The 26655-nt window shown below is 35.9% G+C and overlaps 1 protein-coding gene across 1 annotated transcript in view; it reads left to right on the top strand.

Moving 5' to 3' along the window:
* LOC134652311 (cyclin-dependent kinase 14) overlaps window positions 1-26655 on the top strand; it is a 132944-nt gene that overhangs the window by 41845 nt on the left and 64444 nt on the right. The gene's annotated exons all lie outside the window — the stretch shown is intronic.

Here is a 26655-nt window from a genome sequence, read left to right as displayed (position 1 = left end):
TGCAATGGTCCGCCTCTTAAGGCCTACACTGCAAATACCAATAAACAACCATCCTCTTAAGGATAGTCTTATATCACATGCAATGGTCCGCTTCTTAAAGCCTCTGTTGCGATTACCGGCGCCAGGAAGTAGCCTATTAAGGATAGCATCCCTTGCCAAGACTAAAGTAACAGCCCTTCTTAAAGAGCACATAATAATTAAAGCTCTATAGTAGACATTGAAGAGAGTAAGTAATATAAATAAAATAATCACTCAGTTCTCAATCCGAGTGTCTAATAAAATTAATCAAGCACAATGTGTTTATTTTAGTCGGCAAACCCGTTAACAAAACACATAAGTATGACAACAGTAACCCAGTTCTAAATCTGGGATAAAACAAAATCACAACTCGATTCCAAACTCGAGAGTAAGTAATATAAATAAAATAATCACTCAGTTCTCAATCCGAGTGTCTAATAAAATTAATCAAGCACAACGTGTTTATTTTAGTCGCCAAACCTGTTAACAAAACACATAAGTATGACAACAGTAACCCAGTTCTAAATCTGGGATAAACAAAATCACAACTCGATTCCAAACTCGAGAGTAAGTAATATAAATAAAATAATCACTCAGTTCTCAATCCGAGTGTCTAATAAAATTAATCAAGCACAATGTGTTTATTTTAGTCGGCAAACCTGTTAACAAAACACATAAGTATGACAACAGTAACCCAGTTCTAAATCTGGGATAAAACAAAATCACAACTCGATTCCAAACTCGAGTGTAAGTAATATAAATAAAATAATCACTCAGTTCTCAATCCGAGCGTCTAATAAAATTAATCAAGCACAATGTGTTTATTTTAGTCGGCAAACCTGTTAACAAAACACATAAGTATGACAACAGTAACCCAGTTCTAAATCTGGGATAAAACAAAATCACAACTCGATTCCGAACTCGAGAGTAAGTAATATAAATAAAATAATCACTCAGTTCTCAATCCGAGTGTCTCATAAAATTATATCTCAGTTCCTAATCTGAGAATATACTCGTAGTCAGTTCTTAATCTGAAAACGGTACCTGAAATAACAGCATTTGCCCTTAACATGGGAAATATAAAATAATAAGCAGTTGCTACTATGCAACCAATTGTAAATGATCATGTGCAACTTGGCTTGCCTCTTCCGTGCCCCTAAATAAAGGCAACACTCTTACTATACCAACATTGAACTACAGTAGAGCCTGAACAGAAGTTCATGTTATCGAGGTTCCTCTCTTACCCAGGTTCGCCTTATCGAGGTTTCACAAATTGTATTTTTCAACCATCATGAAGTGTATATTGATAATGACCAATCAGTCAAATCATGGCACATATGCTTAAACCATAAAGCTTCCAATCCCAAGACACACATGGTTGATTTTCTCCAGCTGTGCATGTGCATTTTATGTGTAGATAACTCAACACATCATCATCCAGGTTAACTTATACCTGCACAAAACTAAATAATTTTGTTAAATGCCATGCAAGCACACATTGTAAGATAAATGAGTTCATAACATAATAAACCACAATTTATGCATTTTTCAAAACAATGAAATACATACTTAGTGAACCCACAAAATTTGTGAAACATATTATTATTTATAACTTCTGATTTATGAAACCCAGAAGTAATAAAAGTGTACTGTTTATTAATGCAACCGGTACCATAACACACTACAAGTTCAGACAAAAACCGTCAATAACTTCAAACAGTAGCTCATGACATGATATTCTTCGGTCAATGTTCATTAGCAGTGAATGGGTTAAAATAGTTAGCTTTAACCAAGCTATTTACCTTCGTTTAATATTCACCCATAAAACACTTATCGGACTGGAACGTTTAGAGTCCAGTCGCACTTGTATGTAAAAGACATGTATCATGTAGACCGTCAATATCCATATTGACTCCTGAAAGTATTTACCTCGCTTACCATTAGCAACAACCTGCTTTACCAGTGTCATACTCAGCTCAGTAAATATCTTGTTCAATATGTCCATCTCTTTGACAAGATTTTAACCTTGGAAATTCATCAAACTTCATCAGTAATAAAGTTTTGTTATAATGAAATGCATCTGAAACATACTGTTAGATCACAAATGATTATCATTGTCAATAACTCAAACACTTGACAATGTCATGCCAATAACTTTCATTAGTTTGGTAAGTCTGTTTAAATATATGTCTTTGGTTCATTTTATAACATAACATTTTGTGAAAAATATTTGCAATGCAAACTTAAACCAACATCCCAATGAACAAAACAACAACCACAACATACTATAAGCTGTATGCAATTAATTTGTATAAACATTCATAAGATTTTTAATACATAGAACCAATCAATAATATGTACAGACAGAAATTTTCTCAACATCTCAAATGATTTACTGCCTTATTTATCAGTATGTCTGCAGCTTAATGTTAATTGCAAAGATGCAGGAGGTTATATGTGATATGAACTGTCTTTTAAAATATTCAGCCCGAGGAGGCTCCGGAAACATGTAGCGACTACATTTGTCACAGACAATACTAACCAGCTACAAATAAATGTCACCTTTCGCTTATTCATAAAGCGCACTTTACTAACCACACACAGTCAATGTAACACATACTGACCGTTAGTATACATGTAGAACATGAACAAACATTTTATTTCTAAATAAATACCTCATTTTCCATGACATCGGAGTATAGCCACTTATCAACATATTTTCTCCATATATGAATTATGAGCACTAGGACATAATATACCTGGCATCCATAACCAATTAACAAATATTACCCATGTCCATTTGGGTTCATTATAGAGGCCTGACCCGATAGTCACTCTAGTGCGTTCAATGACGGTATGGTCGTTCAATTCAAGAATCATTGCTGTTAAATTTCTGGAAATTACACAAACCAAAAACACACCAACAAAGCATTATTTCAGTTGCAATAAGCATGTGTAATATCACACACACACACACATATGAAACAACAAGTAATTTCTCCTTATCGTTGTTGTAACCAATATTCCAGTGTTTTTGAAAACTTGTAATCTATTTTATTTTGACTGAAAGGATAAAGTATTAAATAGCACTCATTGTTAATCATGAAAGCATAATACCATCATACATATAGCATCAATCAAGGCTAAATTTACATTACCAAACTTGTTTTATATGCTTTTTACTTGAATGTAAATTTTACCACGACACAAACTTTAGAAAATGTTCATAGCATTTTGTTAATATGTCATGTAGACATACTTAATCACATTATGTTATGTATCTGAAAACACATGGATTACAAAAATAACACAACATATAAGTGAGGCAGTGAATATTTACCACTATGGCCCCGGAGCACTGTTAGGTGTTGGATCGACAGACTTCTTACCTGAGTTAACTTTTACCTGAGTTACTCTGTAATCCCAAGGATTTATTTCATTCATACCAATTATCAAAATTCAATTGTACCTAATGGTATCTGTCAGCTTATGTCTTGTGATCTTCTGCTGTGAATATTGTAATACATACATGCCAGCAGCTTTATTACACTGTCAATATGTATTATTTTTGACAGTCATGATCACTGATGTACATAAACTGAAATAGGTATCTGAAATCAAACACAAAACAAGGCAAAGGCACGATAGGTACGCCAGCAGCCAATAGCCGGCATAGGTTAGTTTTGTAGGTTATTCTTGTAGGTATGATTTTGACACCAATCTTGGACTTTGTATGTTTAAGTCCCTAACTGATGAGTGGTGTTGGTGCATTTACTCATTACAATCAGATTAACGATCAGAACAATGAAACAAGGAAGGACTACGCGCGGTAAATTTCGTAATGTCAATTTCGACAAATTATATCGTAGTAGGCGGGAATCCACTATCGCACTTCTGAAGCTGTAAGGGTAAAAACACCAGAGCACCATTTTAAACAATATTTATTAGGGAATCACAATAATAATCAGAGTTTTGGACTTAGGTAATACGCGACGCCGATCACGCGCAAAAACCGATCTCTAGATGACAGACGTCATAATGCTGCTCCCAGTGTTGCCGGTTCTCGTAGTGATGTCAAGACCGCTGTTTGACGATGCCGCCTTTTACTAACTATAGTAACTGTCCCGCTCTAAGTGCAATGAAACTCAGGGGAAATTGTTTCCGTTATAGGCTGATCTTTATTTATAACCGTGATCCAGCCTTGCCATTTTAAATTAAAAAACTTCGCCTGTAATATTAATATCATGCTAATCGTGCTCGTAAAGTTCTATCCCAATTTTTCTATAAGAAGTAAATAGGTACTAAATAATAAGGAGCATGAACATCAAAAGCAAGTCACTTTGTATGGAAATTATATAATAAAGACCCGATACCATTGTATGCGAGTCCACCAGCTATACGAGGGCTGTTTGATAAGTACCCGTTTATGAAAAAAATTATCAGTTGTTTTGGTTTATATGCATTTATTTTTCTTCATAGTCTCCTTTTAGCTCTATACACTTGTTCCACCTATATTCAAGCTTCAATAAACCATCCAAAAAGTATGATTTCGGAAAGTCATTAAAATAAGCCTCTGTGACGGCAATGACTTCGTCATTTGATCCAAATCACTTACCACCGAGCCATTTTTTCAGGTTGGGAAACAAAAATAAATCGCATGGGGTCAAATCTGGAGAATACGGGGGGTGAGGCAATAGGGCATAGCGTAATTGTGTTAATTTAGCCATCACAACTCTAGACGAATGAGCTGGTGCGTTGTCGTGATGAAACAGTACTTTTTTATTTTTTAAATGGGGTCGTTTGTCCTTCAACACAGCGTCAAATTCATCCAATAAATTGGCATAGTACTGCCCTGTTATCGTTTTCCCCTTTTCTAAGAACTCAATATGTATAATACCCTGCGAATCCCAAAAAACGGTCGCCATGACCTTTCCAGCCGTTGGGACGATTTTTGCTATCTTTCGAGCAGGTTCACCCGGTAAAATCCACTGCTTCGACTGCCCTTTCATTTCCGGGGTGTAGTGGTGAACTCACGTTTCGTCTACGGTCACGAAACGACGCAGAAACTCCTTCGGGTTACGTTTGAACATGGCCAAACACTGCTCCGAAGTAGTCAGTCGGTTCCGTTTTTGCTCCTCCGTGAGTAAACGCGGCACCCACCTCGCCGATACTGTCTTCATACCCAATGTTTCTTCTAATATGTTTTGTACCCGCTCGATTGGAACATTTACAGCATCAACGATTTCTCGAAGTTTAATTCGGCGGTCGGCTAAAACGATATTTTCAATTTTCTTAACCATATCGTCTGTAGTCACCTCAATTGGGCGGCCTGGGCGATCCTCATCAAACACGGTTGTTCTCCCCCGCTTTAACTCGTTAAACCAGTATCTGACGGTTGTCATAGAAGGAGCACATTCATGGTAAACAACTTGCATTCTTACTTTTATTTCATCACATGTTTTTCCTTCCAAAAACAAGAATCTAATTACAGACCGATACTGCTCTTTCTCCATTTTCACAATTTTAAGTTCACGCTTTCACTGAATCGCTGTCAAATGAGAAAAAAAACAAAAGAATGCTGTTTTTTTAAAAAAAATCCCACCTCTGAAAAATGGCTTATAACGGTTGTATAGATATTTTCGGCCCGTGATATTAATACATTTGGAAAACGGGTACTTATCAAACAGCCCTCGTAAGTATTCGATCATGCGAAGTGGCTGTTATTAAACGACAATAATATTTAGTTGTTCTACAAATAGACACTTATATCGCTTGATCATCGGATATTGGCGATTGTCGCTTGTCGCGTTCACTTTTAATTGATTACAACACCTGTACGGATATGATGGTCGTTCTTGTCTACGTGACAGCGTGATAAAACGGTGTCCGTCACTTTCTTTCCCACGGTGTTAAACAGTGACAGTTATTTTATCACGTGGATAAAGATGGATAAAGCTATCCATAATAGGCTGGCAGAACTAATCTGAAAACGTGACTGGGTTATTATTATTATAAAAGAACTTCAATAAAAGGACATTCTCAATTTCGTTGACTATGATATAAAGTACATATTTAAAACTTTCGCGATTTGAACACATATTAACTCACATTTATAGACGGGTCGGGAGCGGGACGACCGTTTGACTGGTCGTGGTCGCGGCTCGCGGGTAGCGACCACCAGTGACAGCGGTAAATAAAGGTAATAAAATAAATTTCGCGATAGACCCGTCTATAAATGTGAGTTAATATGATAAACAGGTTTTTGTTTAAGTCTCTTATAACATTTCTATCTTAGTAAGTACCTAAGTAGTTTTGATATAAGATTCTATTCGCCTGGCCTGTATTGTTCTTTAACTTTATCTAGGTATTTTATCTATATATATAAATGCAAGTGTCCTGACTGACTGACTGACTGACTGATTCATCAACGCAGAGCCGAAACTACAAAAGATAGAAAGTTGAAATTTGCACACTAGGTTGCATTTATAAAGTGTACAAGAGATAAGAAGCGATTTTGAAAAATTCAACCCCTAAGGGGGTTAAAAAGGGGATGAAAGGTTGTATGGGGAACAAGTTTTATTTTAAGCTAAGAATTTGAAACTTTGTAAAAATGTATTATATTAAAAAACAAGAAAACTAATTTCAGCGTTTTTGAAAATTCATCCCCCAAGGTGGTGAAAAAGGGGTTAAAATTTTGTATGGTGATCAAATATTTTTGTGAGTGTGGGACTTGAAACTTTGTATGTGGGGATATTATTATAAGACAGGAAAAGTAATTTCAGCGTTTTTGAAAATTCATCCCCTAACAGGGTTAAAAAGGGGTTGAAAGTTTGAATCCATTACAAATGCTTTGAAACTTCTTAGAAAGGCATAATAGCCGATTACAAAAAAAAAGTAATAGCAACGTTTTTGGAAATTCAACCCCTAAGGGGGTTAAAAATGGGATGAAAGTTCGTCTTGGGGTGCAAATTTTATTTTGATCTAGGAACTTGAAACTTTGCAGAAAGGTATTAAATTAAAATACAAGAAAACTAATTTCATCGTTTTTGAAAATTCATCCCCCAAGGTGGTGAAAAAGGGGTTGAAAGTTTGTATGGAGATCAAATATTTTTGTGAGTGTGGGACTTGAAACTTTGTATATGGGGATATTATTATAAGACAGGAAAAGTAATTTCAGCGTTTTTGAAAATTCATCCCCTAACAGGGTTAAAAAGGGGTTGAAAGTTTGAATCCATTACAAATGCTTTGAAACTTCTTAGAAAGGCATAATAGCCGATTACAAAAAAAAGTAATTGCAACGTTTTTGGAAATTCAACCCCTAAGGGGGTTAAAAATGGGATGAAAGTTCGTCTTGGGGTGCAAATTTTATTTTGATCTAGGAACTTGAAACTTTGCAAAAAGGTGTTAAATTAAAATACAAGAAAACTAATTTCAGCGTTTTTGAAAATTCATCCCCTAAGGTGGTGAAAAAGGGGTTGAAAGTTTGTATGGATATCAAATATTTTTTCGAGCGCGGGACTTGAATCTTTGCATTTGGCGATATTATTAGAAGACAGGAAAAGTAATTTCAGCGTTTTGTAAAATTCATCCCCTAACAGGGTTAAAAAAGGGTTGAAAATTCGTATAGGGTTCAAATTTTATTTTAAGCTAAGAACTTGAAACTTCGTAAAAAGATATATTTTTAATATGCAAGAAAACTAATTTCAGCGTTTTTGAAAATTCAATCAAATATTTTTTCGAGCGCGGGACTTGAATCTTTGCATTTGGGGATATTATTAGAAGACAAGAAAAGTAATTTCAGCGTTTTGTAAAATTCATCCCCTAATAGGGTTAAAAAGGGGTTGAAAGTTCGTATAGGGTTCAAATTTTATTTTAAGCTAGGAACTTGAAACTTTGTAAAAAGTTATTAAATTAAAATACAAGAAAATTAATTTCAGCGTTTTTGAAAATTCATCCCCTAAGGTGGTGCAAAAGGGGTTGAAAATTGGTATGGATATCAAATATTTTTTCGAGCGCGGGACTTGAGTCTTTGTATTTGGGGATATTATTAGAAGACAGGAAAAGTAATTTCAGCGTTTTGTAAAATTCATCCCCTAACAGGGTTAAAAAGGGGTTGAAAGTTTGTACGGGTATCAAATTTTATTTTAAGCTAGGAACTTGAAACTTCGTAAAAAGGTATTAAATTAAAATACAAGAAAACTAATTTCAGCGTTTTTGAAAATTCATCCTGTAAGGTGGTGAAAAAGGGGTTGAAAGTTTGTATTGATATCAAACATTTTTTCGAGCGCGGGACTTGAGTCTTTGTATTTGAGGATATTATTAGAAGACAGGAAAAGTAATTTCAGCGTTTTGTAAAATTCATCCCCTAACAGGGTTAAAAAGGGGTTGAAAATTTATACGGGTATCAAATTTTATTTTAAGCTAGGAACTTGAAACTTCGTAAAAAGGTATTAAATTAAAATACAAGAAAACTAATTTCAGCGTTTTTGAAAATTCATCCTGTAAGGTGGTGAAAAAGGGGTTGAAAGTTTGTATTGATATCAAACATTTTGTCGAGCGCGGGACTTGAATCTTTGGATTTGGGGATATTATTAGAAGACAGGAAAAGTAGTTTTAGCGTTTTGTAAAATTCATCCCCTTACAGGGTTAAAAAGGGGTTGATAGTTTGTACGGGTTTCAAATCTTATTTTAAGCTATGAACTTGAAACTTCGTAAAAAGGTATTAAATTAAAACTGAAAAAAAACTAATTTCAGCGTTTTTGAAAATTCATATCTGAAGGTGGTGAAAAAGTGGTTGAAAGTTTGTATGGAGATGAGATATTTTTGTGAGTGCGGGGCTTGAATTTTTGTACAGAGGCATTTATTAGAATACAAGAAAAGTAATTTCAGCGTTTTTAAAAGTACATCCCTTAAAAGGGTTAAAAAGGGGTTGAAAGATTTTATGGGGTTCTCATTTTATTTTAAGCTAGGAACTCGAGACTTCTTAAAAAGGTATTTTATTAAAAGAGAAGAAAACTTATTTCAGCGTTTTTGAAAATTCATCTCTCAAAGTGGTGAAAAAGGGTAAAAAATTTGTATGGAGATCAAACATTTTTGTGAGTGCGGGGCTTGAATCTTTGTAAAATGGCATTTTATTAAAATACGAGAAAAGTAAATTCAGCGTTTTTAAAATTCATCTCTTAAAGGGTCGAAAGGGGGTTGAAAGTTTGTAAAGTTGCAAACAAGCTTGAAACTTCGTAAACAGGTATTTCATCAAAAGAGAAGAAAACTAATTTCAGAGTTTTTGATAATTCATCCCCATGGTGGTGAAAAAGGGGTTGAAGATTTGTATGGAGGTCAAACATTCATTTGAGTGCGGGACTTGAATCGTTGTAAACTTTGTATATGGGCATATTATTAAAATACAAGAAAAGTAATTTCAGCGTTTTTAAAAATTCATCCCCTATAATGGTTAAAAAGGTGTTGAAAGTTTGTATAGGGTTCAAATTTTATTTAAAGCTAGGAACTTCAAACTTCGTAAATAGGTAGTTAAGTAGTAGGTTTTATTAAATAGAGGACATGAAAATCTTCTGGTTGAGAGGGATTATATCGAGAACAATTTTATTCAGTTAGGTAGGGGCTTGAAGCTTCGTAGGTTGTGAAAGACAAGTATCATGCGTTGTAATTTTAATAATTAACAAATGATTAACCGTCCTACTGCGATCTTTTGCTGCATAATGTTCTAAGCTAATGTAGAATATATAACCACCAATATACAAATCCACGCGTACGAAGTCGCGGGCAACAGCTAGTTCATGCATAAGCACCAGAAGTTTTTGAAAGAAAATATAAATAATCAATATAATTTACAATTGTATACCTAGAATTTAGCAAAAATTACGAGTTAATAAAAGTAAATTATCATTTGCAAATGCTTAATATATCAATATTGTCCTTCCTTAATTGAAATGCTAACTAACATTAGCATAATCGGCTTACTTGGAATAACATAAGACCTAAAATAAATCTTGATGATTATTATAGCTATTTAGGCCATTAAGGGAACATAAACTAGACAACATTTTTATATCCATAAATATATCATAATTAAATAATTATATATATGATTTCGTAGGTGTGGTGTACTATATGACTTCTTATTTGTTATTTATTTATTTATTTCAAAAATTAGAAATATATACTAAACTAGAAGACTTTCTGAAGCCTAATATCGATATACTTTATTTCTAATGGTTCATTTAAAGATATATAAATTCCATCTATTTATTCTATTTCATCATCCATTGTGACCTGTAATACCTCATTACGAATAAATTATGTCTGTCTATAAAATATTAAGATTTGCCTTTGTGCCCTTATAGTCATAACCGTTGCCTTGACATGTGTTTTTAGGGTAAAGAAAGGATAGGAAAAAGGAATAAGAGTATAATATCGAGTAAGATACGTACTCAATAAAGTAAACAATACATTATCTATAAGCAATCGTATTGTGATGAAAAATATACGCCTACACTAGAGTTACATGTAAACTTGTATGCGGTACGTAACTCGATATGAAACAGGTATATTGCGTTGTAAGAACAACACTTGAACTTTATGTTATGTCTCAGAAATAAGGTTTACGAACCGTCAAATAACAGTGTTAAGTCGCCATCAGATATATCCGAGCAGCCGAGGCGCTCAAAAATATCTGAACACGCACTCTCGCTTCTTCCTACTTACCTATTGGTGACAATAATGTCTTCGACGTTACTTATGAAAAGATGTTGTAATGTATAAAATTGGGGAATTTACTATAAGAAGGAGGAGTTGAATTTGGAAGAGACGTTACATTAAATACTTACAGATACTTACTAGGTCAAGGCCGGATGAATCTCTGGAGAGCGATGAACCTTTGCTTCAAGGACCGTTCTGTACTGGTATAGGAGGGAGGGTGCTTTTGGCAGGAGTAAAAACAAGGCGAACAATTAATACTTATATTACTGGTCCGCGCACATGGCAGCCATCGGCACTGCATTGTACATAATCTTGCCAAAAGCACCCTCCCCAAATAAATTAAATTCCCCAATTTTATATGTTACAATGTTGATGTCAACTTTAGGCAGTCTTCTCGGAGACCACGGGGACAACGCCGTCCTCGAAACGTCGGAGGTAATTTGAAAACTTAATGTTACGTAAGTGCGGAGTACAATTTAAGAAAACGTTTACAGAAGGTTTGACGACCGTCTTGAAGTTATAGAAATGGTCTAGCCAACTGTAATTTGTAATTGTATTTACCTACAGATGGTATGTAACAGCAGTCTGAAGAATAAACAATCCAGAAGAGCGCAATAACATCTTCAAGAACCAGAACGGATGTCAAATATTATTTTATCCTTTAAGATAAGTAACAATTAAATAAACCCCAGTCACGGGAACAAATAAATATTCATTCCTGTAAGTAACCCGACGTTTATGGATTACATCCTTTAGATTCCGCATTCTTACACGTTTACGACACTCGCTGTTACGACTCATATGTATATAGGCGGCCTTTAACTTGTAAAATACTCTGCCGCTACTACTGAGTTTAACACTACACCTACAATAGGCCACATTTAGCTTTTAATTTTTATTTGTGTAATTAAATCACATAATTAACGTGAAACACACTGTGCCTATAGCAATCTTCTACTTCATTCTTTTACTGTAAATATTTTATAAGTGGAATTAGGCTTTGAATCACTAGGATGCTATATTGGATTAGGTATGTGCTAGTGTCCCACCGAAACCGGTTTTTATGCCGTTCAGTTTCGGCCGAAACCGAAACTTCTTTCGACTTGTTTAAATCGTTGAATAAAATGTCAGTACAGGGCTTTTCATTCCAGACATATGAACATTGAAGCCAAAAAATTTAAACTTCTGCCTTCTTCGGCCAGACGTAGCATCGGAGACCTCTTTTATCCTCTAGCCGCCCATACGTCAAACCTTGCCAAGCAAAATTAAATTTTATTTTGTCAACACAAAGTTCAAATTAGAATGGAACAGGAGACCTTTTTATAGGTCTCTGGGCGGCTAGAGTATATGCTCCATCTAACTGGAAACAGATCCGCGACAGAGCCTAATGTTTATTCTGCCATCTTCTGTTGGCGAACTTTTTGTTGCTCGCCCTCCCATCCGTTCCCTTTTTTTTTCCTCAAGCTCGGGTGCTTATTCCAAACTAGAGACCATTTACTGAGTCGAACGCTCAGCGTAAGAATTGTGAGATGGCAATTCGATTAGTTGTTACTACAAAACAATTTATTGTTCAGTGTTATAATATTGTAGACCAATTAAAATTACTATGTACAGTCAGCAGCAGAAGTTGCTAAGCGGGCGAGGTGTTCATAATTATCTTGACGCGCTCTTATTCTCTTAACACAAAGATTAAGATTATTTTGAACACTTAGCCCGCTTAGCAACAATTGCTGCTGACTGTATGTATAACTTATTAAAAAAACACTACCAGACTGGCTTCATTTAAATAAAATACCGCATTGCAAATTAAATCCACACTCAAACCGCAGTCTGTCACGAGCACACATGATCAGCAAACCAAACCAATGTAGGTACCTATTACATTACACACCGGCCATTTAACTTTTACGCTGTTATCCCAATGCAAAGCTGTACGATGAAAGCAATTCAATCTTCAAAAGCATTTTGTTGCTCAAGGAAAATCGATTAACACCGTTCCAGCCGTTTCCGTAAGCAAATTTGTTTGTAAACGCAATTCCCTAACGCGTTAACGGCCTATCCCGGCAATATTGATTATATGGAACAGCTTATATTTCCCTGGTCCCTTATCTAACTTGGATCTTAAGGCCGCTCGCACCAAACTGTATTCGTAATTAAGTCATTTGCTAACATTTAATTTTATATGAAGACCTCTATTGTGTCGATTTTGGTTTAAGCAACTTTTAGCCTGTTTTAACAGAAATACGATAAATCGTAATATAAGTACCCTAAAGACAAATTCAGTCTACAACTGGATTAAACACCTACTTATCTGCTCCGAAACATCTGGCAGAATCAGATGAAAGACTTGACCAACATTACTTATTGCAAACTTTCACATCGGTTGGTTGATTGATGTACCTATATCGCAAAGAACAGCCTACTAAAAATCAATATCCAAATCTTTGGATACTACCTGAGTAACCTGAGCAAGACATGTCTTTGAATGCAAACAAATGGTTGTTGTCAGAGATCCCGATATCCGGGATCACTATTAAAGTGACATTCCTGGCAGTTCCTGGAAATAATAAATATTACACTCACTCATACACTCATCATACCTAGGTATACTATAGCATGTTGCTTTGCGCAGTACACGATGGGAGTAACATCACACAAGAGAAAATCAATTATAGCTGCAAATATGGCTTATTCTCTTTGAACCATCGAGTAGGGTCCCGATTGGACCTTACTGACACACGCAGGAAATCATCTGTTACTGAAAATGATATCAAGTACGAATCGTTTATTTAATGAGGGTAACTCGATCACGTGAGACAAGCGGTGTGAGTCAGGGGGAACGAGAATTTAATTTTCGGGGCAAGTCTTTCATTTAAATTGTTTATGAGAATTATGAGTCCATTCGCGCGGACAACGAAAATTATGAGTTGTTTATATTCGGATTCTGTTTCTGTTGCATTGCATGAGCCGACCAGATGCATCTATGGGGTTTGCAACTGTCGAAGATTTTTATAGATGGCGCCATCATCCATTTTCTTGATCATCTTTGAAATTAGTTCCAACTGCTTGTAACCTAATACCAATTTGCCATTATAAACGTTGTCGTCATAGTTTTTCAGCAATAAACACCGTATTCCTTATCGATGAATCATTTTTATTTCGCGCAGCCATATCAACAACTGTAACTCTGTGGAATTTAATACATCGCTGGTTAATTCGGATAGACTATTTATAAACCCACACTCATGAATCCGTTGTATGACAGGCCACAAATTTCACGCAAGCCATGCAAACTTGCACAAAACCAAATGAATAGTATGGCGAAGGTATCGTGTATATTGTATAAGAAAGTATAAACTATCAATTTGAAGTGGACCAATTATCACTTTCTTAGGCTGCCTTTCCACCGAGACGGAGATGAGAGGAATCAATCAAGCATTTACTGTTTCCAGCGGAGCAGAGAAGATATGTGGATTACAACTAGGGCTCGCGGTCGAGTCCGTGTTTCGTTTACACGTTTCGAATACCCGTTTCCGAATAACACGTACACGGTTTTCTGGCCCGTTCCACACGTGTAATTAAGATCCGTCTCCACGGATAAACGGGTATTCGAAAAAACGTATCTTATTTACCCGTGGCTCCGGACACGTCCTTGACGAGTAGCGAAGGAACGAACCGGCGTACTTAAGAGCTAAAAATTAATAGACAAAAGATTTATGACGAGTTTCTGTCATATTTAACCTTATTCCGTTGTTCATGGAGTCGAAATCCAATAAACGGTTTATAAAACCCTTTTCTGAGCAGGTAGCTTTTGCTTGCAATGTACGAGTAGAAAATTAGAAATGCAGTATACCTATGCTACTTATCAAAACAGTATTTTATAATGACTTTATGGTTTATTATATAACTTGATAGCAATAAATATAAAGTGCTAGTAATAAAATATAAAAGCAATAAAGAGTAAGTATAAAGACTGTACACGATAAAATCTGGCCATGCATTTTTAATAATCTGTAGATATAAGTCCTATAAGTATATAGTAAAAATTCAATCAATTGTCAATCATATCACTGATATATTACCTACAATGTATATATGAGTTTTCTCGAATAGGTATATTTCATCGAATATATTCTGTCAATAAGAAATGTATATTTATTAGTCTAATTATTTTTTATACGTATATATTTCTTACATCTTATTATTGCTAAGATGATTTGACAATAAACGTCAGTCAGCAATAAACCGGCTTTCAATTACTACAATTATCATATAAAATGAACTTTAAGACTGTACGAGGGGCGTTCAAAATATTCTCGGTATTGATATCTTACGACCTCTTCTAAAATTTCTTTCGTTACTGGCCGCTAAGGTTTATTCATTGACATTTAAAAAAAGTATAATTCGAACCGAGATAGTCTTTTGTTTTTCTGCAATTGCTGAACAAACATGAACATCATGTGCGAATTGACAATGTTAACTAAATTAGAACATCGATGCGTGATAAAATTCTTGACAAAACAGGATAAAAATCAAAAAACCATAAAAGAGGAAATGGATTGTGTTTACCGTGAGTCTGCTCCTTCTTTATCTACCATTCAAAAGTGGTCAAGCGAGTTTAAACGCGGAAGGGAGAGTATTGAAGATGACCCTAGACCTGGCCGGCCTGTAGTAGCTACTTCACAAGAAAATATTGATAAAGTGGAAAAACTTATATTGGAAGATGGTCGAGTGAAGGTAAAATCTATAGCACAAGTAACCAATCTCTCTATTGGTACCGTACATGATATTATACATGACCATCTTAATATGTCAAAAGTAAGTGCAAGATGGGTTCCGCGAATGCTGACTCAGCTTCAAAAAGACATGCGTGTAGCTTGTTGTTCCGATTTTATTGACCTGTGCGGTGAAAATCCTGATGAGGTGCTGCAAAGAATAGTTACTGGAGATGAAACCTGGGTTCATCATTATGACCCAGAGAGTAAACAAGAGTCCATGCAGTGGCACATTAAGGGTTCAGCTCATCCCAAGAAGTTCAAGGTCATCCCTTCAGCTGGCAAGGTCATGGCCACGATATTTTGGGATTGTGAAGGAGTATTACTAATCGATTATAAAGAAAAAGGTGTAAATATCACAGGACAGTACTACGCTAACATTCTACGTCAATTAAAGGATGTAATTAAAGAAAAGAGGCGAGGAAAGTTAACCAAAGGTATTCTGCTTCTGCATGACAACGCCCCCGTCCCGTGTAACGTTAGCGTCTTGACGCTCCTTGAATGATCAATTTTGTCATAAAAATACACTAAGAATAATCTTAAAACTAAATAAATTATATTAGGTAAAACTAAAATATAAGTGCCTAACTAAATAAATAATTCTATAGTAATATTTGCTCGTGTGGTGATGTAGGCGCTTATCCAGCGCGAAACACGTATGTGACGTGTGTATCGTCATCTCGGGGGCGAGGGGTGTCCGTGCATGGAGCTCGGTCATTTGGACTTCCGCGGCGGCGCGATGTGTTCGCTCCAGCTAAATTTTTAATAATGGGCTCGTGCAACCTTTCCAAAATGTGCCGTCGGAAAATTAATTAATTGCATCAGAAACTATCATTTTCTAAATTTATTTTGTGCGTTAGTGTTTTCCCCCGCTCGGGTGAGTGTTGCAAAATTATATTTTATAACTACTTTGTGCTAATTATATCATTAGATAGTTATTTCTTCCTAATAAGGTGTGTGCTTAGATTAATTTGTAGTTAAGATCCTTTTATTACGCTTCGCCGCAGTAATTCTGTACAATTGGTTTCCTTTGTTCCTTGTAACGTAATGAATTTCTACCCTCTTGCCTAAAAAGTGAAATCATGATTTGCAATTTCCAAATAAATGTGTAGATTAAATACAACTAGAGTAAAACTTAATTGCTATAGGCTAACATTATTGTTTTTCAATATAAATTCCACTTTACATGTTTTGAATTTAATAGTTTTCATTGCATAAGTACTTACTCCATAGTACTGAGTTGATTTTGTATGTTTCTACCACATCACTGATCACTATTTAATGCTTTGAGCTTGCCTTCCTGCTTTCTGCACTTTCATCTTGCGCTATTCCTTCACGCGGCGAAATGTTGCAGGCAGTAACGCAAAATCGGACATTTTACTAAATGTCCAATAATGATAAATTCCAGGGTTCCTACCACCTACACTACCAACACTGGCTCCGGAGTCCACCTGCTGCCCTGCTGACCCGTGAAGACCTCAAGGCCGTGACGTCACCACCACTTACATGCGCAACCACCACAGCACCAAGCGCACAGCAGGGAAGTGGCACTCGTTCATAAGTGCGTGCAAGTGAATACGGGCTCGCTTTAAATTGTATAAAGAACCACCTCTGAGATCTACTAATCTACCTACCCTCAACTTTAGTTATTTTTACAAAATCGTTTTCTTTGTTTTTAATATAGTTTTTTTATTATGTACTAGTTGTTTTACTGCCTAGAACATTAAACAACAGCTAAACTGTTACATTGGCGCCCAATAATAGGTTTCGAGCCGTATTCACTTGTGCTTGCTGTAGTATTATCTAGTAATCTTTGGTGTTGGTTGTTTCTTTTAGCTATAAGTCTTTCCTAGTGATCATCAAAATTGTGCTTATACACGTTATTGATATTTTTGTAACTAACCACTTTCGAATTATTCTTCTTCTACCCACATTTTGCTGATCATTGATAACTAGCTAGTTTTTAAGTGATTTCTACTACTTTCTGCTTCTTTCTATTTCTGTGTTCTTCTGAAAATAATTTTCTGCTATTATTCTTAATTGTAATTTGTATATTGCAACACGCACCTACGGGCTAAACATGTCTTACCAAATTAAATATCTGTCATTGCAAAAGGCAGAGTTAGAGTGCGAAGTTGGTGTCAGGGGTACACCAAAGACTTAAAACTTTCTAACTATAGGTCCTAGAGCCTTAAATTGATTTGTTCTAGTATGGGTAAATATTTCTACTCAAAAAAACGACTGCGTCGGTCCCATTCTAGTATCATGCGTTCCTATTAAAACTATCTTCTTTTTTTTTTTTTTACGAATACACTAAGGGTACAGTGTTGAAACCTATACCAGGTTCATTACTATAATCTCTTGGTATTAAAAGAAATACAGTATCTACCTACTGATTTTCTTGTACTATTAAATATATAAAATTTTTAACTAACTAAGGGTACAGTGTTGAAACCTCTACCAGGTTCATTACTATAATCTCTTGGTATTAAAAGAAATACAGTATCTACCTACTGATTTTCTTGTACTATTAAATATATAATTTTTTTTCTAAGAATTAATACTCCAAATAGGACCGCAAAGATATAAAAGATTGAGACCGCTAAATATTTTAACATCTATTGTTGGCTATCAGCGAGTAAAAGTAAAAAAATACAATTACTCTGTATGAAAGAGGCTGGAAGCATACTCTAATATGCAACGGCGTTATAAAAGACGAAGAATGACAGATTGGTACAAACGTGTGTAGAATGTGGCAAATTAGTGCTCAGGGCGGGTAGCCAATGAGTCAGTATAGCGATAGAGGATTTTACCTAGGTAAAACCCTTCCCAAACAAGGGGGGTATGTAACGTTAGCGTCTTGACGCTCCTTGAATGATCAATTTTGTCATAAAAATACACTAAGAATAATCTTAAAACTAAATAAATTATATTAGGTAAAACTAAAATATAAGTGCCTAACTAAATAAATAATTCTATAGTAATATTTGCTCGTGTGGTGATGTAGGCGCTTATCCAGCGCGAAACACGTATGTGACGTGTGTATCGTCATCTCGGGGGCGAGGGGTGTCCGTGCATGGAGCTCGGTCATTTGGACTTCCGCGGCGGCGCGATGTGTTCGCTCCAGCTAAATTTTTAATAATGGGCTCGTGCAACCTTTCCAAAATGTGCCGTCGGAAAATTAATTAATTGCATCAGAAACTATCATTTTCTAAATTTATTTTGTGCGTTAGTGTTTTCCCCCGCTCGGGTGAGTGTTACAAAATTATATTTTATAACTACTTTGTGCTAATTATATCATTAGATAGTTATTTCTTCCTAATAAGGTGTGTGCTTAGATTAATTTGTAGTTAAGATCCTTTTATTACGCTTCGCCGCAGTAATTCTGTACAATTGGTTTCCTTTGTTCCTTGTAACGTAATGAATTTCTACCCTCTTGCCTAAAAAGTGAAATCATGATTTGCAATTTCCAAATAAATGTGTAGATTAAATACAACTAGAGTAAAACTTAATTGCTATAGGCTAACATTATTGTTTTTCAATATAAATTCCACTTTACATGTTTTGAATTTAATAGTTTTCATTGCATAAGTACTTACTCCATAGTACTGAGTTGATTTTGTATGTTTCTACCACATCACTGATCACTATTTAATGCTTTGAGCTTGCCTTCCTGCTTTCTGCACTTTCATCTTGCGCTATTCCTTCACGCGGCGAAATGTTGCAGGCAGTAACGCAAAATCGGACATTTTACTAAATGTCCAATAATGATAAATTCCAGGGTTCCTACCACCTACACTACCAACACTGGCTCCGGAGTCCACCTGCTGCCCTGCTGACCCGTGAAGACCTCAAGGCCGTGACGTCACCACCACTTACATGCGCAACCACCACAGCACCAAGCGCACAGCAGGGAAGTGGCACTCGTTCATAAGTGCGTGCAAGTGAATACGGGCTCGCTTTAAATTGTATAAAGAACCACCTCTGAGATCTACTAATCTACCTACCCTCAACTTTAGTTATTTTTACAAAATCGTTTTCTTTGTTTTTAATATAGTTTTTTTATTATGTACTAGTTGTTTTACTGCCTAGAACATTAAACAACAGCTAAACTGTTACAATACTGCTCATATTGCCAAGGCAGCTATTGTTGAATGTGGGTTTAAAACTGTTACTCACCCACCGTATAGTCCGGACTTAGCCCCCAGCGACTTCTTTTTGCTCCCCAATCTTAAAAAGGATCTGCGTGGAAATAAATTTTCTGACGATGAAGCATTGAAGGCGGCAGTGGAGGAGCATTTTTACACGAAAGATAAAAAATATTTTTACGAGGGATTAAAAAAAATAATTGATCGATCTTTTAAGTGTATGAACATAGGGGGGGAGTATATTGAAAAATAAAAATATCAAACTTTTCGTACTTGTTTGTTTTCATTCTCATACCGAGAATATTTTGAACACCCCTCGTATTAATAAATATTATTTACAATATTTAGCAATAAAACAAAAAGTATTTTAAATTAAAGTAACTTGGAAAGATTGTATTTTATGAATTGATCGACTAAGTGGCGAACTGGAATCATACTAAATACTTAAACACAATATTTTAAAAATCATATTTATTTCTTGTTCATTCTAATTGTTTTTTCTCTCCCTCTTATCATAGAAAATGCTTTTTAGTGTGGTGCGGGCTGTGCGGCTTTAAAACAATGGGAAACATTTACTTCTTAAATATTTGCCGCTGCATTTGTTACAATTTCTTGCGTAGACGTGTTCACCTTATTACACCGTCATAAAGCTTATAATTGGCTGTGGCAGTTCTGATAATGGTTTGGGAACCTAATTGTTTTCGCCGATATCAGACAAAAGGGTATTGGAAAACAACACGTTCTAATGAATGGAACACCACCGCGCCGGTCGGCATTTATTACCTGAACACTCGTGTGAAAGTGACCCACCTGAACATGAATGATTACCAATTTTGAGATCTATCTTAATGTATGTAGCAATATAATCTCAAGGTAACGAAGGTAGCGTTTCGAATGCCGCTTGTGAGTCCTTTTTTTGCGTCGTTGGCAGATTTGCTGTTTTCGCGCAGCAGTAAATTGATAAAAATAACAAATAACCACAAAGTAATTCATAATTATTTTCTAACTGTTATTTTTAACTAATATAGGTAGTATTTGTCTGCACATCTATTCTTCACGAAACTATATTACTTACACCACTGTATAAAATGTGTTTCTTTAATTGAAATATAATTATGTAATGAACTTTGCTTAAAGAATAAGAATCTTTTATTTGCGATAAACATTACCAGCAATCATAGTAAAAAAAATGAAGGTTTTAAACTAGGGACTATTTAGTGTTTTTAATTTTAAACCTACTCTAGGTATTAAATTAAAAATAGTAGACAATATAGAATATAGGGACACATAATTTGATTCATATATTGTATAGTTGGCTAAATATGTTATATCAACACAGTTATAAATAATTTTAAAAAATTCGTACGCCAAACGAGTTCATCTGAAGTCAACATTCAATATTAGACCTTGCATACCCAAACCTAGAGCATTGATTGGGTCAAACTGTTTCGGATCCGTTCGGGCCGGTGTTAAGTACCCGTGTAAACGGAGATACGTATCTGAGAAACGTGTCTTGGGAACGTTTATTGGAGACGTATCCGGATCCCGGCGGTTCCGTGTAAACCGTGTTCTTAGCACCGCCGGGCTTAAGAACACGGGTATTCGTTTCGGCGTGTAACACGGATACCGGGAGCCCTAATTACAACCAATGTTATTGGTTGATTTGTCTCATCTCCGCTCATCTTCACTTAAGTAGAAAGACAGCCAGTGACAATATCCCTCAGTTTAATTGTCATGACAATGACATGTCATTAGTTAAAATAAACGTGACCCAGAATTTACATTGAATCTGTATGCTTATTGCTTACAGATTCAATGTAAATTCATTTACGAAGCCATCACGAAGTAGTTATGGTTAAATGACTTCATAGTCTACATTCCATGGTATAGATGATCACAAGGTTAGATTAGAAGTGATCGTCAATAAACTAGTTCAGCTATTAGTCTTAGGTCAAATTATCGAGCACTGATTTACCGTCTGCAAGTTGCGTGCGAGCGAATAAATTGCGGCTTAGCTTAGAGCTAATTCCACATAATAATCTCCGTCCACCCTCGTAATAAGCGCTCAAGAGGGATTTTTGCGTAATCTCAATAGAGTTCAAGTTTTCAAGCGGCGGAGAACAGGAAAGTTCTATTTATAACGCTTTTAAGGATCGTCGATGGTGAAATTAAAAGGAACACTTACCTTGTTGTTAATATAAAAGTTTTACACGATGTTTTCTTGCGGTGGGGCAGCTTTATCTAAGTTATGTATAGCGCCTTTCTGAGGAACAAGTCGGATTAATGTTCATCGAGTTTTAAAAATGAGTCAAGCGATGAAATATTATTAGGTAATAATATCGTTCGAAATAAGTAGTCAAAAGCAAAAAAAAAAACAAACAATCTGAACTTGTCAAATACCAATATTTGGTTAGGGTTGTATTTTTAATGTTGATACAGTTGTTACAGTGTTTGTACAATTTCCAGCAACTTTCTTTCGTGCATAAATGACAGTTACAAATTATGATTCCCTTGTAACAGTTGTAACTGTCATCTAAGTAATTGCTTTCCCTTTTACCTTTACTCAAATAACATTACTGAAGGTCGTAAATATATTATTCATACCAATATCTGCGGTTTACAGGCAGTAAAGTGTTTCATTTCGATGTAATGCGAGACCAGTTTAACATACTAAAAGTATACGAGTATGGAAATATTAGTACTTACCTCGTCTCCATAAATATGCAATATTCCTGTCGCATGACTCAGGCTTATGTAAGCAAAACATTGGTTATATCCACTTACTCTTAATACTTACTGAAATTTGAACCTAATTTTGTACTACGTAAAGTTGGAATTGCATATCAACATTCATGTAAGATGCGAGCATGTTAAAGTTAGTTATTTACTTTTGTTGTAGAGTTGGGAGTTAGGTTATCCGCCGGGCAGACGCGTCCGGTGTGCCCGGGACGCAATATGGACCTATTGTTGTTTGATTTTACTCTGCTACCAGTAAAGTTTCCCAGTTCATCCATTTGCTGAGATTCACTGCCCGATTCGAACTTTAAGATACGTCAATTAATATAGATACTTAAAAGAGACGTTTGTGTTTGAAGAATATTTGACACTGACATCCATGAATCTATATCGTTTCTAGATCTATTAAAGACGTATCTTAAAGTTCGAATCGGGCCGTCAATAGATACACTCATTATTGTTGCTAGGGAATTGGCGTTATAATGTTACACTAATACGGAATACCTCGATTTTCTTCCAACTAAAGATATCATGTACCCGACAAGAAGAAGCTTATATACGGAAGAACATCGAACATTTCAGCGCACAAATCCACAATCTTCTGTAATAATACGAAGAAAGAGAAGAGAACCTGAGGCCTATTCCGTTTCTAATACCAGGTTATAAATTTGATCTGTATTAATTATTGATATGATCTATCATTGTGAAAAGTGACGTTTCAAATTCATAACCTGTTATTACAATAAGAGTAAGCCTTCCGTAAGGTTCGTGATATTCGAAAAAGCGCCGAGTTTGGTACTTTGATGTAACGCCGATATCGAACAGTATAGAGCCGTTATATACATAGACATAACGATATGTAATAATAAACTGTATATATGATATGTCCCTGGCATACTATTCTGTGATTTAGTTAGATCACATGTAAATAAACGATTGTTAAGCCGGGTTCACATTTATCTGTCGTGTTGTGTTGTGATGCTCTCTGTCGTGATGGCATACTGTTCACATCTATATGACGTGTTATGACGCATTTTTTATCAGTTCCGTCTTGGCTCTCGGAGAGTTCACACTCCTCGTCCATACTTGATGCGGCTCTGATGCGTCATAACACAACACTGGCGCGTGCACACTAGTCTGATGCACTGTGTCGTGTCGCTGCACCGCCCCCTGCACCTCACCCGTCCTGACGCGAACCGGGATCGCTTGTGATGCGACACAACACAAGCCGTCACAACACACGGCATCAGAGAAATGTGAACGCAACCATATTAAATGTATGAAACCGATACCGTTCTGATGCATCACAACACAACACGATAGACAAATGTGAACCCGGCTTTATGCCACGCCGCATCGTACAATTATGTGACACGAACCATCTACGGATCACACACGCAACGCAACACCGGTCATGGGTGTCATGACTCAGTGACTGCACAATCACAAGTTCACAAATAAATACGTTACAATATTATCATTTACAACGCAATAAAGTTTATTGAATAAACAATCATACATGTATTATATCGTCCTTGTTTTGATGCTAATTCGGGAAATATATACGATACGCGGAATGAAGCATTGGCAATGGAATTGACATTTGAGGTGAATGAAAACATATAAGACTAATAGATTTCTCGAGAAGAATAGGGGTAAGGTAACCTAGGTACTACACATAGTAGGTGTTTACGTGCTATTACACAAAAAAAGGTATAGTACATTAACGTCAAATAATGACAGTAAACACGTTATTCCGATGGTAACATAGGTGTGTTGCAGTATATTTGGATTTAAAAATAAATCCGTAGCATAAAGGAAACCGTTCACGAAACGTCGACCGAATAAGAAATAAATTCGTATACTTTCCTTATTGTACGAAAAGTTAACTTGTTTACATTCTTCCCGACATTCTCGCTTGACAAGTAAACAACGTAAGCGGTGGCAATTTATTTATCGAAAAAGCATTGCGAAATACGCGTTCCCCATTAGATTACTATAGAGTTGTTTATATACACAGGCGACTTCAAAAATATGTATACATTTTCAGCCTAGTTTTTTTTTTATTCAATTATTTATTTAGGGACTTTTAATCTTAAAATTACGCCAGTCCCATCGTACCTTAAACTAAGTTACAATCATCTACGGCCTGACAGTAAACTAATATAATTAATTATACACAAATAGATAAATCTCCTTCGCCTCTTCAGAACATGGTGCTGCCAAGATGCTTTGAAATGCGCCTACATCTAACCTATTAAGATTTAGTGACTTCATTAACAATTGTCTATTGCCTTCGTTCCGCACACATTCTACTAATACATGTTGGACATCCTCTACAACATTGCAAGCTTCGCAGTTCGGGGATGGCACTTTTTTCATCAAAAAAGCGAACTTTTTAAGAGGAATGTGTCCTGAACGAAGTCTTAATCCTATCTTAATTAATTTCCTACTTAACCTAGCATTCATAAACCAAGGAATATGAGAAGGTTCACATTGCATAGTCCTGTACCATATACCTTTTTCTTTACAACGCTCATCAAAGTGTTCTTTCCATATCCCACGTACTTTTTTATTGTATTTATGTAACTTTTCTGTAAAGTCTGGTGTAATATAAACTTCAGCTCCAATTCTGCAGGCTTCTTTTGCTAAAATGTCAACCTCCTCATTTCCTCTTAATCCTGTGTGCGGGGATCCATTGAAGTCTCAAAGACATATCAGTGGGTAAAGAGTACAATTTATCAAGCCCAGTGTAAGCTATCGCTGTACCTCTGTTTCCAGAGGCGCAGCGAGCTACATGTTGCAAAGCGCTTTTACTGTCTGTAAAAATTACGATATTTTTGCATTTTAAACTAACTGCATAAGATATGGCCTCTGAGACCGCAAACAACTCCGCCGACATAATACAAATGTCTGAGATTATGTTGTAACAACTTTTTGTTTTAAACAATGGGTCAAAATATGCGGCTCCTATACTAGTCTCGTTCTTTGATGCATCTGTGTAGACTTTGTGCCAATCTCCATATTTTTCACTTATTTCCAATAAAACATTGTTTTTTATATCGCTAGGATGGTATAATTTCTTTGCACATTGCACTAATCTCTGTCCTAATAGTCCTAATAACATCTCTGAAATGTATATTAGAAACCCAAGTATTCAGACTGAACATTTTAAGGGGATTTGAGGTAAATATCCTATCATGTTTTACGTCAGAGTAGACAGTTGCAAGCAGTGGTGGTTTTTTTCTTAGCCAGTACCTACATCTAGAAGATAATTCAAGTACTTCTAGTAATTCAACAGTTTTATTATTGGTCCATGTTAAACATTTTAGACAATATTTGTAAGCTAAATAAGATCTCCGTATGTGTGAAGGTAATATAGTTAACTCAGACTCCATTACATGAATCGGAGTAGTTTTTATAAAGCCACCTACTACTCTTAGGTAGGTAGGTATCCCTAATTTGGCGTTCTATGGGTACCTCGTACCTACCTCTATTCCCTGACTAGCTTTAACGACAATATAAAGTACTAAGTATACATATAAGTTCCTCACTAACAAGTAAGTATGAGTATCTACGGATGTCAGAGATGGTTGAATGCTTATTAATATCGCACATGTACCCAAGTGCTGAAGTCGTCCCTTTCTCATCTTAAAGTTTTCCCTGCATCTTAAAGCCCAAGTTCACTTGGCTTGCCACAATCCTGATTGAGACTTTAAGCCGCCAAAATCTAGTGATGTAAGACTACAACTACGATTAAAAGCTTTATGTACTTACCTACCTCCGAAAGTATTCAAAGGGTTCACCAGCCATTAAGTGACCCAGACCGACGTTGCGCAATGTACAGGCGCCACGAAGCCACGAGCGTTTCTCGCCTCCATTATCTGACTCGTTTAGTATAAATCACACCACATCGACATCCTTAATTGTAAGCTATAAATAGTTTGCGCGTGGTCTATTATCATTATCAACTCAAGATAAGTGACGCAGATCGGGGCCACCGCCAAACAAGCGGTTTCTCCTTGGCTCAGATCAGGGGTGTCATATCAATCGCTGTCCGAACAAGGCTTAAGTGAACCAGTATAAAAACAGTCTCTCATTATACATTGCTGTTGCTGATTGTAGTCAAATTACATTGGCCTGCTCAAAAACTCGACTCGCAGGCGTTATAGGAATACAGGTTACCGGTCCTAACTACCCTTGTGCTGCTGTCACAGATCGATCATGCTCGCCTAGTACTTTATTAACCTAATCTGTGTTAA

Source organism: Cydia amplana, chromosome 11 (genome assembly GCF_948474715.1).
Source record: "Cydia amplana chromosome 11, ilCydAmpl1.1, whole genome shotgun sequence".
Lineage (NCBI taxonomy): Eukaryota > Metazoa > Arthropoda > Insecta > Lepidoptera > Tortricidae > Cydia > Cydia amplana.
The sequence above is the reverse complement of the archived record's forward strand: the minus strand, read 5'-3'. Positions and strand labels throughout refer to the sequence as shown.